This window comes from Gopherus evgoodei, chromosome 9 (genome assembly GCF_007399415.2).
Source record: "Gopherus evgoodei ecotype Sinaloan lineage chromosome 9, rGopEvg1_v1.p, whole genome shotgun sequence".
In the NCBI taxonomy this organism is placed as follows: Eukaryota; Metazoa; Chordata; order Testudines; family Testudinidae; genus Gopherus; species Gopherus evgoodei.
This window is the reverse complement of record NC_044330.1, coordinates 100,305,183-100,322,113: the sequence shown is the minus strand read 5'-3', so window position 1 is coordinate 100,322,113 and position 16,931 is coordinate 100,305,183. Positions and strand designations below refer to the sequence as shown.

Sequence of the window (16,931 nt, the reverse complement as noted above, 5' to 3'; positions counted from 1 at the left end):
GTTGAGCTCTGACTCTTAAGCAAAGATATAGCACAATTGCATGGCTAATTGGAGATTTAAATCAAACTGTTAAACAAGCGCCTCCACCTTCAGACTCTCCCCCACAAAGCATTTATGCTACAATAATGCAAAGTAAAAAGGATATCTGAAGTGATCAGCTATTGTTTCTGTTGATAACTGTGTAACTATATCAACATAAATAAATCAAACTGCTTTTAATTAATATCGGAAACTTTCCTTACATCAGACTCTTTCAAACTGCAAAACTACAAACTAAGAACTCAGTTCTGCCCTTATATCTCATTAAAACTCAATGGATTAAAACTCAATGGAACTATCTGGGGTTTTGTCAGAAAAGAAAATGAGATGCGCATAATTTATGTTCTTCACCAAAAGGCCGTTATTACAAATAAATGTATTTCCAGCTATTAATAACTGCCCAACTATAGCATCACATTTATTACCATGAATGAAAATGTTTTCACTGATCGTACAGGGCCTTATGTATCACTGGCACAAATAGATCCAGCTGGATATTTAATAATGAAACAAAAAAACTGAGAAAAGTGTTTGGCATGTTGTGCAGACAGTGATTATCCAGGATAATTACATAAAATTACGTTAGTAGCCACAGTCCATGTAACACATGCCCACATCACAAAATCTCAAAGGCCTGCATCCAGCAAAGCACTTAAAAACATATTTAACTTTAAGCACATGGGAAAAGTCAATGAAATCAATAGGCTACTCACATGCTTAAAGTCCAAAATGTGCTTAAGTGCTCGCTGGATCAGGACCTAATTGGCAACCAACTTTGCAACACTATCAGAGGCACCAATAACAGAGGTCATGTCTCCTGTTCTGAACTAACACATTGAAAGGGGATGTTTGCATGATTGCTTCCCATGTTGAATTTTCTCTGTGGATGAGAAAAAGCCTGCAAAGATGTCAATCCAGCATCTTACACAAACTCTGAATTCACAGAAGAAAGAAAAGAGAAACAGAATAAACTAATAATTTCTTACAAATCTTGTGAACCAATTAACAGGGACCATAACAATAATCTGCCAATTAGTGTAAGACAAAAATACAATTAATTTTCCATCAGCAATAACTTAGAAAGGTCCTAATACTCAGAAGGAACTGAATTATAAATTATGCACTTCTCAATAAAGTTTGCAGATGGAGAGATAGAAAAATGCGACAAAGTAGAAAACAAAGGAGGAGAAAATTATATATACAAATCTGAGTTTCTGAGAGGGACATAATAGAAACGAGAGTCTGAAGTTTGAGCGGCTGCTGTTGTACCAGACAAAAAAATATCTAATCAACAACCCAACTGTCCAAGTACCAGGATTCTCTTCCTCAGGGTCCAGATGCAACAGTTCTAAATCATATCTGCACTGGCATGGAAGATGCACATATTACTCCATAGATGGAAAGTCAGGGAATCACCGAATTGTGACTGTAGCAGGCTACGAACTGTCAGACGCATCATGCCCAATTCATGCTTGTCTTGGAGGTGCCAGAGCCATTCACAGGGTTACCTCCTCTTCTCTGGACTGGATGAGAGACTTGAAGATCCAACTGTAGTCACACTGTTGCTTTCACTGTTCCACTAATGCCATACAAAAGAAGACGAATGGAAACAAGAAAAGGGATGTCATTTAAAAATTTATATATTTTAAATGGACATTGACTAAAGTGTTATTTTAAAAGGTATTAATTTAGAAAAAAGTTTGGCTTGTTCCCCAGAAGTTAGGTCAGTGCTCATGCTGTCACTAAGGCCTGGTCTACACTGGGGGTTGAGGGGCAGATATTGACCTAAATTACACAACTTCAGCTGCATGAATAATGTAGCTGAAGTCAATGTACTTAGATCTACTTACCATGGTGTCTACACTGTGGAAAGTTGATGGCTGACATTCTCCCATAGGCTGTGCCTGCGCCTCTTGCCCTGGTGGAGTACCGGAGTCAAAGGGAGAGTGCTCAGCAGTCAATTTATCACGTCTAGACGAGATGCGATAAATCAACCCTCACTGGATCGATCTCTGCCTGTCAATCCAGAAGGTAATGTAGATGAGCCCTTAGACAGCATAGAGGCCAACATGTGCATCCATAATGTTCTGTCCTGTGCCAAATCTGGCATGTTACAAGGTGAGATGCTTGTGTGCGACAGCTTTCTGACACTATCCAGCCATTGTGTTTTTAGGGTCTTTTCCTTTCTGCTTTCATTGAGTCAAAATTGAAGATCATTCTCACAGGGATGCTGGTAGGCATTCAGAGCAACTGAACATACCACCTAAAAGAGCCTTGGGCAACCATCTGAGAGAGCAAGACCTGTTCAGTTAGGAAGTGGATCTCTTCATTCGACTCAAATTCTAATGTTTTTGAGTAGGCACGTTTCACATGAATAGTGTCCGACCTGTTCCCCAGGCCAAGAAAAGTACAAAGGAATCCTCCTGTGTTGTGGTGAGTTGCCAAGCTAGCCAGGAAGTGGAGAGCAAGCTCTTTAGTCAAGGAGATGAATTGCTTTCCTCTTGGATGTTGGTTACACTCCAGTCACTGGGTCTGATCCAACACCCATTGAAATCAATGGCATTTGTTTATGATGAATTTAGTGGACCATGGATCAGATCTCTACTCAGAAGCTTGTGCAAAGACCCAGGCTGGGATCATCAGTAGGGAAAGGCACATTTTTTTTTCAGATTTTTCAAAGAAAAATGCAGATTCAGATTCACCAAATTGTTTTGTGAGTTAAATAAACATTTAAAAATATTGAAATACTATGTTTCAACATTTTCAGAACAAAACATTCTGATTTTTCAAATTAAAAAAAAGTTTAAAGATAACCCAAAATGATACAAAGTTTTATTCAACCTGAAACAATTCTTTTCTGCAATTTTTATTTTTTTGGTTTGGCAACCAAAACAAAAAGAAAATCAGTTATTTGCACAGCTCTAGTCACCAATGAGATATGAACACAAAATTTCTGAAGCACAGACCTTCCCTAACTGAGCTAGCAGAATAACTCCATGAGCTAATAGCAGCAGTACACGGTTAGCCTCTAGGGAGCCGGATACTAGAGAGGCGTACAGCATACACTTTGTGAGTTACACATTCACAGTTAATGTACACGTGCCATGTAACAGCTTTACAAAGCAATTGCCAAGGGGGAAATGTCTCTATGGCTGGGTGCTGTGGCAGGACTACAGAGCATTAATCAGAATCCATGGCAAATGTGGCTCCTCATTTGTATAAATAATATGCTACTTAGATAATATTTATCTCCTATTAGTGTGGTAGAAATATATAAACATTTGTAGTAATAACACAGGGACTGTGAATTCAGCCAGTTGGAAAAGACTGTTATTAAATTGTCATTTAAAACTAAACAATTTACTATGTTATACTGAACACACTTGAGTAGAAAACATTCATAACTTTAATGAATCACATAATTAATACTTGACTAATAATTGACTAATACAAGGTGATACTTGTCTGTAATGATGGAGTCTTTTGCATCTACAAAGTGCACTATTTTTAAAAAGTCATCATGTGGTAAATCTTTGACTTTGTCTCCTAGAAGGAAATTCTCACTCCATAAAAAAACTAAGGAGAAGACAGAGATTTATCTTAACATTCAATATTAAATAGAAAAAATCTAAAGAAAAATTTATATCTGCTATTCTTTTGTCATTTGCTATAATGACTTGTCCAAACATAGCTTTATGAAAAAAAGCTGTCAGGTTTATATTTATTGCCAGTGCCAATATTTTAGGTATTTTGCAGAGAAATTTAATGTTATCATTTTGTGCTGAAGGAAAAATCAGCATTTTTTAATCAATGTACAACACCTGGGCTCACTCATAATTAACCCCAAATACATTTTTATTTCACTTGTCTGGGAATGCATTTCATTTTTACTACAATCTCTCTCTCATTTGACTGTATCTCTGGGAAGGTTTATGAGCTCCTACAGGTCTATCAATGATCGTTCCAGTACATTTTTTTTAAACTTTCATTCCACTAATTGTAGTGAAACAAAGTTTGAATTAAAATCTGACAGGTGAGTTGAAATACAATTGTTCACAGCCAAAGTCTGAACATTCACAGCCATTCTGGACTGTGTTTGAAGCACAATTTGTCATGCTTTAGCATCATTTAATTCTTTTCCTTTTGCTTTGGGTATAACTGGTAATTAGACTGAGAGATTAAGGCAGAACAAACTTCTCTGCTGATGTGCTCAGCAGCTAAATATTTTTCTAAAGGCATCACAACTGACAAAAAGCATTTTTACAAAATGTAACTGTTATGCCTAAAGACTAATAGGTCTAGCAAAAGCATCTACAATCGTGCTATTCAGTGACTCTCAAAGTAGAGTAATGCCTCCTGCAATACATCCTACTTCTGTCTATGTTGCTTCATATTAACATTTAATCAGAAATGAACACTAAAATGATGGATAAGTCAACAAAAATTCCTAGAGAACCTAATTCCACTGAATTCAGAAGTAAAATTTCTATTAGCTTCAAAGGAAGCAAGATTGGTCTCATAGTTTGTACCCAGGTATTGTGAGCCAATTTTCCTTTGGCTCTACATGTCGCTTATGCCTGTGCACTGTAGTAAGAGTGTATTGCTATCAAGAAGTCTGTTCAATAAGCTTTTGTTTATAGAAGGGACACAGAAGAGCTCTGTTGACTAGAGCTCCAAAAATTAGCAATTGTACCTCTACCAGAACAAATACAACTTTTAGATAATGTTTTCTCCTCTTAGCTCAGAATGCTGGAAAGAGTTTTGTTAATGTGCACCTAAAGTCTTCATAAAGAAAAAGCATATGAATTCACATGAATAAAATATCAAGGCTGTATAATATATATGAAATGAAGCATCCACTTCAAAACTAGTGGAGTCTTTAACAATTCTGGCAACAATATTTACAAAAGACAAATTACTGCAACTCAAAGGCTTTGTGCTGAATATTCTGCTCAACTCAGATATATAGTGGGGAAGCAGGCAAAAGTGACTCTGAGTCACCTTTTCTTAAGTCCCGGAGGCTGAACTGGCCTCTGGAAAAAATTAAAGCAACCACAGATCAGAGAGTTAACAGCGCTAAAGTTCATAGGCCCAGTCCTGCTCCCACTAGAGTCAAGTTATAGTTTTACCATTAACATTTCAAAGTAGGCAGGATTGAGCCCACCAGTTAAAATACACATATTATGTTAAGAATATGATACTAGCAAGGTTTTTTGTCTTTCATTGATTTAGTAAGCAGGACAGATTCCATATCAACAATACATAATACCACGGATGCATTGCTACATTGTACTTAATTTGCATATGGATTTGCTATTTTTAAAATGCTATATACATTTCCCAAATCAAAGTTAATTTAAATGCCATGGGAATGACTGAAATGCTTCAAGGAGATAAGGTCATTACAAGTGAGCATTTCAAGGGATGAAGGTAAGTGGCAGAAATAGAGAAGGGGAGGAGCTTTACTCAGTGACTTTAATTTGAAATAATAGTGGACAAATTCTGGGTACTTTTATCTGCTTTCTGGTCTTCTTGACTGCATTCAGGTCACATTTTCAAACTTTTCTCTATAACCAGGAAGGCTAGACACTTCCTCCTCCACCCCCACCGTCAATGAAAGTGGAGATTCTTCCCACATTGTAAGTTGTCTCCAGGAGCCAAAACAAAAACCAAAAAAGACAAATATGGCGAAATTTGCCAACCCTGAGTATTTATGGTGGACATTTGAGCCTTGAGTACTCTCTTCTATGTAAGCATGTCCCACTGTGCTAAAGTGCAGATTTCCAAAAGTTTAATTATGTCTTCTGATCAATGTGCGAGAATGATGCTTTGACATTGTTCACATGCACAAAAGGTTCTCAGAGTTTTCTTGGATTTGGTTTTTGACAAAACTTGAGAACATCTACTTCCCTCTGCGACATGCAATAAACAGTGGCATATTTCCCAATATAATTAGGGCCAAGGTCTTTTCATAACATACATAACACCCGGTAAGGCCAGTGGCAGGTTGGATTAGTGGAACATATGGGCCAAAATACTGGTTCATACTTGGGCAGGGTTTATTTTCTCTTCTGGCATTTCCATCCTCCAATAGGAAGAAAGTCTTGAGACAGATATGACAATATCCTAGTTAAACCTTTAGTAAGGTTAAACTTTATTAATTAAGGTTTAAGTATTTTAGGAATTTATTGCATTAAAGATGCAAATATTTAAGCTTTATTGTATGTAGCTATTTTAAGGTGCAGACATAGCTAATGTAAACCGTAAGAAAGTGGCTCTCAAACTGGGGCCGTAACTGTGGACCCGGCAAGTAAACAAACTGGCCTGGCCCGCAAGAGGCTTTCCTTACACAAGCTTCGGCCCCAGTTTGAGAACCACTGCCCTAGGATGTGCTATGCACTTCATATAACTCTTTGAAATGATGTGCTAGACAAACAGGAGAGGAATGCAAATGACCCACCTCTGGATCCATCCTTTTGAAGCTGCATCTTGAGTAGATACACATTGTTTAGCTGATTACCTAGTCATAGTTCCTTCAGAGACCCAAACAGGATGGGGAGGGGGTGTTTCAGATGCATGAGTGGGCTGGTTCTGAGTTCAAGTTGTGATGAACTTGTGACCATGGATAAACCCATTGTTTGTGGTTTGAAGGACTAATCACCAACCATAGCCCTTGTTGGAGAGAGGGGGCGACCTAGGATAAGCTTATTAGCATGAGTATAGGTTTTTTGTGGTTGTTTGTTTGTTTTTTGATAATATTCTTTCACCTTAAGAATAAATGTGCTCTGTGGTGGCAATTACAGCGTGTGCTGTCTCAGAGAGACAACTGATAAGAACAGGACATAGTCTTCCCTGTGGGCAGAGCAGGTGTCCAGGTAGGGAAATGGAAGCAGGGGTCAGTGCTATAGTCAAGGGGCAAAGAAAGAGTCAAGAATTGAAGCTGAGGATTGGAGCTGGGGTAAGGTACCAAAGGTCAGGGCCAAGGATTGAGCCAGAGCCAGGACTGGTAGCCAATGGTCAGGAGCAAGATGAAAGGGCAGGAATCATAGAGATGCCAGGATCAGGCATGGAGCAGGAGCACAGTGGGAGCTAGGAGAGGAGCAGATGAGGAATAGAGTTAGATACAGAATGTGTGAGGAAGGCAAGAGCAGGGTGCATAGTGGCATCAGCAGGAAGTCTTCATAATTGCTTAGAAAGCCCATCCAACTCATCTCCTGGTCTAAGGAGGTGTGAGCAAATCAGGCAGCCACAGGCCTTGGATACGCCAATGGAGAATGTGCTGTTGACTTCCAGATGTAGCAAGAGGTTGCTTTGCTGCTTTCCCTTGGTGACGACAAGTAAGCATCAGAGAGCTAAGGACCCACCCAAGCCTTGGTTCTAGACCTGCACCTTTGGATCCTAACAGCAATGAAATAGATGAACTTAGGCAGTTTGTCTTTTGCTAGAGAGGTCACAGTATATTCAGGCAACTACTCAGCCTGGAAATACTCCTCTCAGAAGGGAGAGAGAGAGAGATGCAGGCAGGACCAGCGCTAGAGTTTCTTGCGCCCTAGGCGCACGGCCATTTCGCTGCTCCCGCGGCTCCGGTGGAGCTGCCGCAGCCATTTCTGTGGAGGGTCCGTTGGTCCGCGGCTCCAGTGGAGCTGCCACAGCCGTGTCTGCGGGAGGTCCGCCGGAGCCGTGCGGGACCAGCGGACCGTCCACAGGCACGACTTCGGCAGGTCCACTGGAGCCGCCTGCCGCCCCCGCCGGCAAAATGCCGCCCCTTGAAAATCCTGGCGCCCTAGGCGATTGCCTAGTTCGCCTCAATGGAAGTGCCGGCCCTGGATGCAGGTCTCCAGCCAAGAGAGAGCAGGAAGTCTAAGGTGGGTGCACTTGCTGGGCCATCGATGGGGAATACAGGCTTAGTTGCCCTGAACTGTGATGACGGTGTCAAGCAAAAATTCAGAAGTGGGTTCTCCTGCAAGCTCTCAACCCAGTCAGGGCTCCGGATGGAAATCTTCTAGTGAAAAATTGGGAAAAATTTTCAAAGAGTTTATATTTCACCCCCCTCCCCGGGTCTTTTGACCAGCTCTAGCTCTGGAAGTATCAGATGCATGCATGGAAAGGTCATAGTCAAGAAAGGCAGAGACTAACGCAAGTTATAAGTGAACCCCAGTAGTTTCAGTAGTTATATTTATTATGGACCTTACCTAAAATATGCAAAAATTAGTGTAAAACATGTCACAAGAGGTTGTCATGAAATCTCCATCCTATTCCACTTTAGGCTAGGAAACATCCCCTCACACTGCAGTATTTCAGCACAGTCCTTCCTCTTGAAGCCTCACCCAGAATGAGTAAAAAGAGAGATGCATGTAACACAAGAAAGATGGAGAAAGCTAACCAAACTTTTCATATTGACATGTTCTCATGAGGTTCAGCTTAGGTTTTCCCCTCAAAAATATAATGATTGCAATCAGCAGCGACTATCAGACTGACTCTAAGCCCTGTGAAATCAATGGCTATAGACTCATAGACTCATAGACTCTAGGACTGGAAGGGACCTCGAGAGATCATCGAGTCCAGTCCCCTGCCCTCATGGCAGGACCAAATACTGTCTAAACCATCCCTAATAGACATTTATCTAACCTACTCTTAAATATCTCCAGAGATGGAGATTCCACAACTTCCCTAGGCAATCTATTCCAGTGTTTAACTACCCTGACAGTTAGGAACTTTTTCCTAATGTCCAACCTAAATCTCCCTTGCTGCAGTTTAAGCCCATTGCTTCTTGTTCTATCAAGTATCTATACTTTCCTAGTTTATCTATAAGAATATCATGCGAGACCGTATCAAATGCCTTACTAAAGTCTGGGTATATCACATCCCCCGCTTCTCCCTTATCCACAAGGCTCGTTATCCTATCAAAGAATGTTATCAGATTAGTTTGACATGATTTGTTCTTTACAAATCCATGCTGGCTATTCCCTATCACCTTACCACCTTCCAAGTGTTTGCAGAAGATTTCTTTAATTACCTGTTCCATTATCTTCCCTGGCACAGAAGTTAAACTAACTGGTCTGTAGTTTCCTGGGTTGTTTTTATTTCCCTTTTTATAGATGGGCACCACATTTGCCCCCTTCCAGTCCTCTGGAATCTCCCCCGTCTCCCATGATTTCCCAAAGATAATAGCTAGAGGCTCAGATACCTCTTCTATTAACTCCTTGAGTATTCTAGGATGCATTTCATCAGGCCCTGGTGACTTGCAGGCATCTAACTTTTCTAAGTGATTTTTTACTTGCTCTTTTTTTTATTTTATCTTCTAAACCTACCCTCTTCCTGTAAGCATTCACTATACTAGACATTCCTTCAGACTTCTCAGTGAAGACCGAAACAAAGAAGTCATTAAGCATCTCTGCCATTTCCAAGTCTCCCGTTACTGTTTCCCCCTCCTCACTGAGCAGTGGGCTTACCCTGTCCTTGGTCTTCCTCTTGCTTCTAATGTATTGATAAAAAGTCTTCTTGTTTCCCTTTATTCTCATAGCTAGTTTGAGCTCATTTTGTGCCTTTGCCTTTCTAATCCTGCCTCTGCATTCCTGTGTTATTTGCCTATATTTGTCCTTTGTGATCTGACCTAGTTTCCATTTTTTATATGATGCCTTTTTGTTTTGTAGGTCACGCAAGATCTCGTGGTTAAGCCAAGGTGGTCTTTTGCCACATTTTCTATCTTTCCTAACCATCGGAATAGCTTGCTTTTGGGCCCTTAATAGCGTCCCTTTGAAAAACTGCCAACTCTCTTCAGTTGTTTTTCCCCTCAGTCTTGATTCCCATGGGACCTTACCTATCAGCTCTCTGAGCTTACCAAAATCCGCCTTCCTGAAATCCATTGTCTCTATTTTGCTGTACTCCCTTCTACCCTTCCTTAGAATTGCAAATTCTATGATTTCATGATCACTTTCACCCAAGCTTCCTTCTACTTTCAAATTCTCAACAAGTTCCTCCCTATTTGTTAAAATCAAGTCTAGAACAGCTTCCCCCCAGTAGCTTTTTCAACTTTCTGAAATAAAAAGTTGTCTGCAATGCAGTTCAGGAACTTATTGGATAGTCTGTGCCCCGCGGTGTTATTTTCCCAACATATATCTGGACAGTTGAAGTCCCCCATCACCACAAAATCTTGGGCTTTGGATGATTTTGTTAGTTGTTTGAAAAAAGCCTCATCCATCTCTTCCACCTGATTAGGTGGCCTGTAGTAGACTCCCAGCACGACATCCCCTGTGCTTTTTACCCCTTTTAGCCTAACCCAGAGACTCTCCACACTTCCGTCTCCTATGTCCATCTCCACCTCAGTCCAAGTGTGTACATTTTTAATATATAAGGCAACACCTCCTTCCTTTTTCCCCTGTCTATCCTTCCTGAGCAAACTATACCCATCCACACCAACATTCCAGTCGTGTGTATTATCCCACCAAGTTTCAGTAATGCCAACAATGTCATAGTTGTATTTATTTATTAGCACTTCCAGTTCTTCCTGCCTATTACTCATACTTCTTGCATTTGTATATAGGCATCTAAGATACTAGTTTGATCTTGCCTCCCAGCTTTGCCCTGGCCCTCCTTTCTCTCTGCCATTATAGCCCGTGCTCCCTCCTGTTTCCAACCCATCTCCCAGGTCTTGTTCCCCACTTACCTGTGGGGTTTGCTCACCTGTCCCCGTCTTTCCATTGACTTCAATGCCTTCTGGATAGGCTGTAAGTTAACATTGTAGGTGGAGCACCCTAACTCATGTTAATTGTAGGTATCTTTTGAATGTCACTCAAGGTTCTGTTGTGCCTGCTGAGCAGGTTCAGTGAAGTGCTGTTACTGCTATTTTGGTGTCCATGCACATGCACTTCAAAGTATGAGGCACTGGAGTAGCAGCTCTGGCAAGAATCATTCCACTTGAAAAGCTCTTTTGATAAGTTAACCCCAGGGAGTGGAACAGGGATCTGCCCTGAAGGGAAATTTATCATGCTCTAGTTTGATTTTCTAATTCTTCTCAATCCAGGGCAGAGGTCCAGGTGCCTCAAAGAACTGCTACTTGTTTCAGGACTGATTTCTGGCTATGTTCTAAAGAAGGCAACAGGCACATGTACAAAGAAGGGAAATGGAGGATGAAAAGAATTCAGGGTCAAGGATAACAATGATTTCGATTCTTGAAAGTGGTGTAAAGGTCTGAATTAAAGAGTATTGGAGTCACAAACATGGGGCACAATCAGTTTTCTGCTCAAAAGAACCTCAATATCTAAAATATTCAGTAGTTGGAAGTGAGTGTGGCTAGAAGCAGAGAGAGAGAGAGAGTCAAGAGAAGCAGATGGAATGATAGATAGATGTGTCAGAGAGCCAGCCAAGGAAGCTGCAGAGAAATGTTCTCTGGGTCTGAAAAGCTGAAACTAACTATGAGAGACTTCCCACTGAAAAGTTGTTAAGACTTGGGAGATTCAATATCAAAGCAAAAAAAGAGACAATGTAAAGACGCCGTTCATAAACAGACAACGAGAGAGGTAAGATTCAAACCAGAAGCAGAGAGTGGAAGAAATACCTGCTTCTTACTTAAGGTACTTAAACAACACAGAGTAATCAATAGAGACAGCATTAGTGAGATGGACTAGCAGGAAGAGAGTGTGGAATGCAGGTTTAGCTTCCTAACAGATGAAACCCACTAGAAAAAACCAAAATGATTACATAATTTCTATGCATAATCTCAAAAAGTCCAGCACAAGCACAACAAATACATGGCCCAGTGGAATGCAGGAGTGAAGCAATAATTTAGCGAAGCACAGAGTAAAAAAGAGAGACCTTTTATATATTATAATGCTTTAAAAGGAAAGTCATTAGCAAGAACAACTTAGCCTCTAAGCCCCATATCCTCAAACTCTCCTCCGTCCCATTTACTCTCCTCTCTTCTAGTGTCAGCACAGGATGGAGAACAATGGCATCCCCATGGCACTAATAGTTCTATAGTGCTTTCATTCAGAAGGATACTTCTGTGGTGGTTGAAGCTACCAGTAATTCTGAACCCATTGGCCTGCTCCTTTTAATGATGCTGATAATGGCTTTCAAAGGTGCTCCTAAACAGGTGATTAACCACAATCAAAATAGTTCTCATGGTTAGTGGTTTTGAAATACACAGAGGTCTAGACATTAGAGCAGCGGTTCTCAAACTGTGAGTCGGGACCCTAAAGTGGGTCACAACTTCATATTAATGGGGTGGCTAGGGCTGGCTTAGACTTGCTGGGGCCAAAGCCTAAGCCCCACCACCCTGGGCAGTGGGGATCAGGTTACAGGTCCCTTGGCCTTAGGCTTTGACCCCTTCTCTGCCTGGGGGGGGGGGCGAGGCTCAGGTTTTGGACCCCACCCAGGGCAGAGAGGCTCAAGCTTTAGACCCCACCCTGGGTTTCAGTCCCCCTTCTGGGGCCATATAGTAATTTTTGTTGTCAGAGGGGGTGGCAGTGCAATGAACTTTGAGAACCCCTGCATTAGAGGCCCTAATTCAGCATGGTACTTTGAGCCTAACTTTAAGCATGTGAGCAGCTCCATTGAAGTCAATGAGACTTTTTGCATGCTTCTAGCTAAGCATGTGCCTTCTTGGTTTGGGGCCCTAGATTGGGAGCTCTTTGGAGCAGGGACTGCTATTACATTACGTATGTACAGTACTTAGTGCAATGGGTCCTAGTCTCTGACCACTACAAATACAATGAAATAAACATAATAATAAGGACAAGTTCTCCTTCGGTGAAATCATATTTCAGCCCAAGGAACATTCAATCTCTTTAAATTAATCAGAGTTAAAGCAAATCATACAATAATTTATTACACAATATTCATCATTGCTACAGCTTTCACAAGACAGTTATTCATGGTGGGCATACTGAGAAATGTCACATTGCCAAATCCAGCTCACAAGAATCAATTATCATGATAGCACAAATCTAATAAGCTTGCAGAATTCACACTTGACACATCTTTTGACAGAGGTGGACACACAGTGGAGCAGTTAAAAATAATTTATGATTAGAACACTAGAAGTTTAATTAAACACTAAAAAGTAACTTCAATTTAAAAATAGCAATGACTTTTCTTATTGTGCATATAGGAAATGATATATCATAAGGAGCAGACATATTTCATATGTTCATATTACTCAAAGATAATTTTTAAGTTGGCAAAGTTTCTACTGGCTGAGGAAGGGCACTGGAAGTTTCCTGGGATCTATTCCCAACTCAACCATTGACCCTCTACATGACTTGAGGAAAGTCATTTAGGAGTTAATTCAAAACCCACTGAAGTCAATCAAAAGACTCCCAGCTGGTTTAGGATCAGACACTTAATATCACTTAATATCTCAGTGTCTCGATTAACCATTCTGTAAAATGTGTACAATAATCTTACAAGCCAGTTATCCTACAATGCTGTTCCATAACCTAATTAATTAGTGTTCTTAATATCCTTGGGTTTTTTTTTCCTGACCATGTAATTGAAAATAGGATTATTATTAGGAGCAGTGGGGTTCGAAGTGGCAGGAATGGGAGAAGAGATGCCCTACACCTCAACTGTAGTCTGATCCTGGGCAGAAGGCAAGAGAAGGAGATGCCTCTGTAAGAGAGTAGAGGTGCAGAGGCAGCGTCAGGTGAAGGGGACCAGGTCTCTTTGAGAGTCAGTAGTGAGATATGAAGAGGTTGTAGATGGCTGTGATTTTTATTAGAGACAGAGTCAGCATTCCAGAGACAGCAAGAGAGGGCAAGGGGGAAAGAAGAGGGATGGGCATGAAGTTAGCAATGATGTCATGAGAGGGGCATATGTGATGAAGGGGTTGAGTGTGGGAGATGGAAAGGGTGAGGATGGTGGGAGGGCCAGGTTGGGGCAAACATCACTAGAGGTGAGAGGGAGGATGCAGGGGAAGGTGTGTATGTGGGGTCTGGATTTGTGATGGTGGGAGGAGTGAGGAGATCAAGTTGGAGAGGGAAGAGAAATATGTAGGGGACTGTAGAGGGGTGCCAGTAAAAAAGGAAGGGAAATGGAGCCGGTGGGGAGGAAGGATGCTACACTACAGAAGTGTCTGTGGTGAGAGCCATGGGGGAGTGGCAGATGTACAAGGTTACAGAAAAGAGCAGCTTGTGAAAATGTTGTGAAGGGAACTTTTCAGCAGAACCTCTGCCAAGCAGTAGAGTGCTCCACCTTTCATAGGCGGAAGAATGTGGCTGGACCCCACCACTAGGAGGATATGAGTGAGGAGCAGCTCCCCACTGCTTCAGCAGGACCCCTGCTAGGCAGCTACAGTGTGTTGCTCCATTTATTGACAGCTTTTATTTTTTCCCATTTCACAATTTTAGAGTAGTTGTCTGAAACTCATTTTGCATCAAATACTATTATATTACAGAAAGCTCACTGAGCAATAGATTTTCCAAGATGAATACAGCATAAGTCCTCTAATATAATAAATATGACACAAAGCAACCTCATCTTCTGCTTACACTGAGGGAAGAGTAATTTTTTGCTGACAAGAAAATATTTTACTAAACTATAGTCAGGAGACAATAGCCCTTCAGGTAGAATGTGGGGGGAAAAAGAGTTTAGCAATCAGCAGCTTATGTTCCCTGATGCATGCTGCATATGGTAAGCCCTGACAATGATTTATAGTCAATAGGCACAAAGAGAGAGAAGACTCAAAATGACAGTGAAGACAGGCAGCGCTACTGGACAATGTCATCATGACAAAATGTTTTTTGATTTCAACAAAGTGATGGAGGTTGAAATGCAGAAAGCACTTGCTTCCTTGTCATATTGTTCAGGCTGTCCAAGCTTCCTCAAAAGAGTGGGGACAATGCAGATCAAATCAGCTCTGTTAAAAAACAAAAACAAAAAAAACCCCACTGTTTATTTGACCTTTCCAGAACAGAAACCTAGATTCATTCATTTTATCACAGTAACGTTAGTGAAAGACTGACAGGGGAATACTTGGCTTTTTATTCCAAAGCACCATTACCTTTGTGGCTGCATAAGCAGGGATGAGTCATCAAAATAGAAGAGTAGACCTGTTAAATATTAATAGGGAGAAGAGGGCCAGAATAAGGGCTTGCCCTCAGCTAAGCTTTGGATGGAGAAGAGAGCGAGAAAGCCTAGGGAATCTCTGCCTTGCATCACCAAGCAAGCAGCCCAGTTCTTGGTGCATCAGGAAGGAGAGCTATCAATTTGTGGTACTTATATAGTTCCCATCAACAACATAGTATCTGAGCACCTCACAGTCTTTAATGTATTTATCCTTACAATACTCCTGTCAGGTAGCACAGTGCCATTATTCCCATTTTACAGATGGGGAACTGAGGAAGTGTGATTTACTTGCCCAAGGTCACAAAGGATGCTGTGGTGGGCTTAGTATCTGAGCTAATATTGTACCAATATTTAAAAGGGGGGAAATGGGATAATCCAGGCAATTATAGGTGTGTAAATCTGACATTAATCCCAGGGAAAATAATGGAGTGGGTAATATAATGTATGAAAACCAACATGGGTTTATGGAAAATATGTCAAACTAATCTGGTATCTTTTTTACTGCTGAGAATATAAATGTAGTTGATAAAGGTAATAGTGCTGATGTAATATACTCAGATTTCTTTAAGGTGTCTGATATTTTGATTAAACTAGAACTATCTACAATTAACATGACACATATTAAATGGATTAAAAAATGGCTGATAGGTCTCAAAATGAGGAACTGCAGAGTACGCACGTTTCTAGTAAGGTCCTGCAGGGAACAGTTCTTGGTTCTATGCCTTTTAATGTTTTCATCAATGATCTACAAGAAAATAAAATCATTACTGATAAAGTCTGCAGATGACACAGATATTGGGGGATTGGTAAATAATGAAGAGGACAGGTCACTGATTCAGAGCAATCTGGAATTCTTGATAAGCTCGGCACAAGTGAACAATATGCACTTTAGTATGGCAAAATGTAAATGTACACATCTAGGAACAAAAAAAATCTAGGTCATACTTACAGAATGGGGGATGGGATGGTTTTTTAGCTGCCGTGTCTTCAGGTTCAGCTGATCTCGGCTCCAGGCCAATGGGAGCTGTGGGAAGCGGCGCAGGCCGAGAGACATGCTGGCCGCCTTTCTTGCAGCCCCCATTGGCCTGGAGCAGTGAACCGCGGACAGTGGAAGCCGTGATCAGCTGAACCTGTGGACATGGCAGGTAAACAAACTGGCCCAGCCCACCAGGATCTTTCCCTGAACAAGCGGTGGCTCCAGTTTGAGAACCACTGTATTAGAGTACCAGAGACTGGCAGATCACTGACTAATTCAACCCGTGATCATCATATTTAGAGACTTGCTGTGCAACATTATGAAAAATTCAATTCTTATTTTCATTTATTTAAAACATCTTCAAATTTAAAATACCAGATTCTGTGCTTTTCTTTATTTTCCCCTCAAAGGCTGAGCTGGTTCCCTTACACCAATGCAATGGCAAGATACTTTTAGTCTTTAGCTTCTGAGTCTAAGTGAAAGGCCTCTGAACCAGGCCTCTGGCCCTTTGGAGCCTGTGTTGGTCAGGGAAATTGTCTTTGGAAGGTACACTTAATAAAGTCCAGGGACAGTGCCTTATAGGTAGGGCTCTACCAAATTCAGGGCTAATTTTTGTCAATTTCACAGTCATAGGATTTTAAAAATAGTAAATTTCATGATTTCAGCTATTTAAATCTCAAATTTCACAGTGTTGTAATTGTAGAGGTCCTGACCTAAAAAGGAGTTGGGGAGCGGTCACAAGGTTATTGGAGGAGGAGTTGTGGTATTGCTACCCTTACTTCTGCTACCCTTACTCCAGAGCTAGGCAGCTGGAGAGTGGTGGCTGCTGACTAGGAGCCTAGCTCTGAAG

At 41.1% G+C, this 16,931-nt stretch overlaps 1 long non-coding RNA gene across 1 annotated transcript; it reads right to left on the bottom strand.

The window, feature by feature from the left end:
- Positions 1 to 1,974: 1,974 nt before the first annotated feature.
- On the bottom strand, positions 1,975 to 16,224 carry LOC115657435. The gene is made up of 3 exons (XR_004001973.1): positions 16,212 to 16,224; positions 8,108 to 8,110; positions 1,975 to 2,086 (listed from the first exon to the last, which is right to left on the bottom strand). It is a non-coding gene; the product is annotated as an uncharacterized LOC115657435 (long non-coding RNA).
- Positions 16,225 to 16,931: the final 707 nt, after the last annotated feature.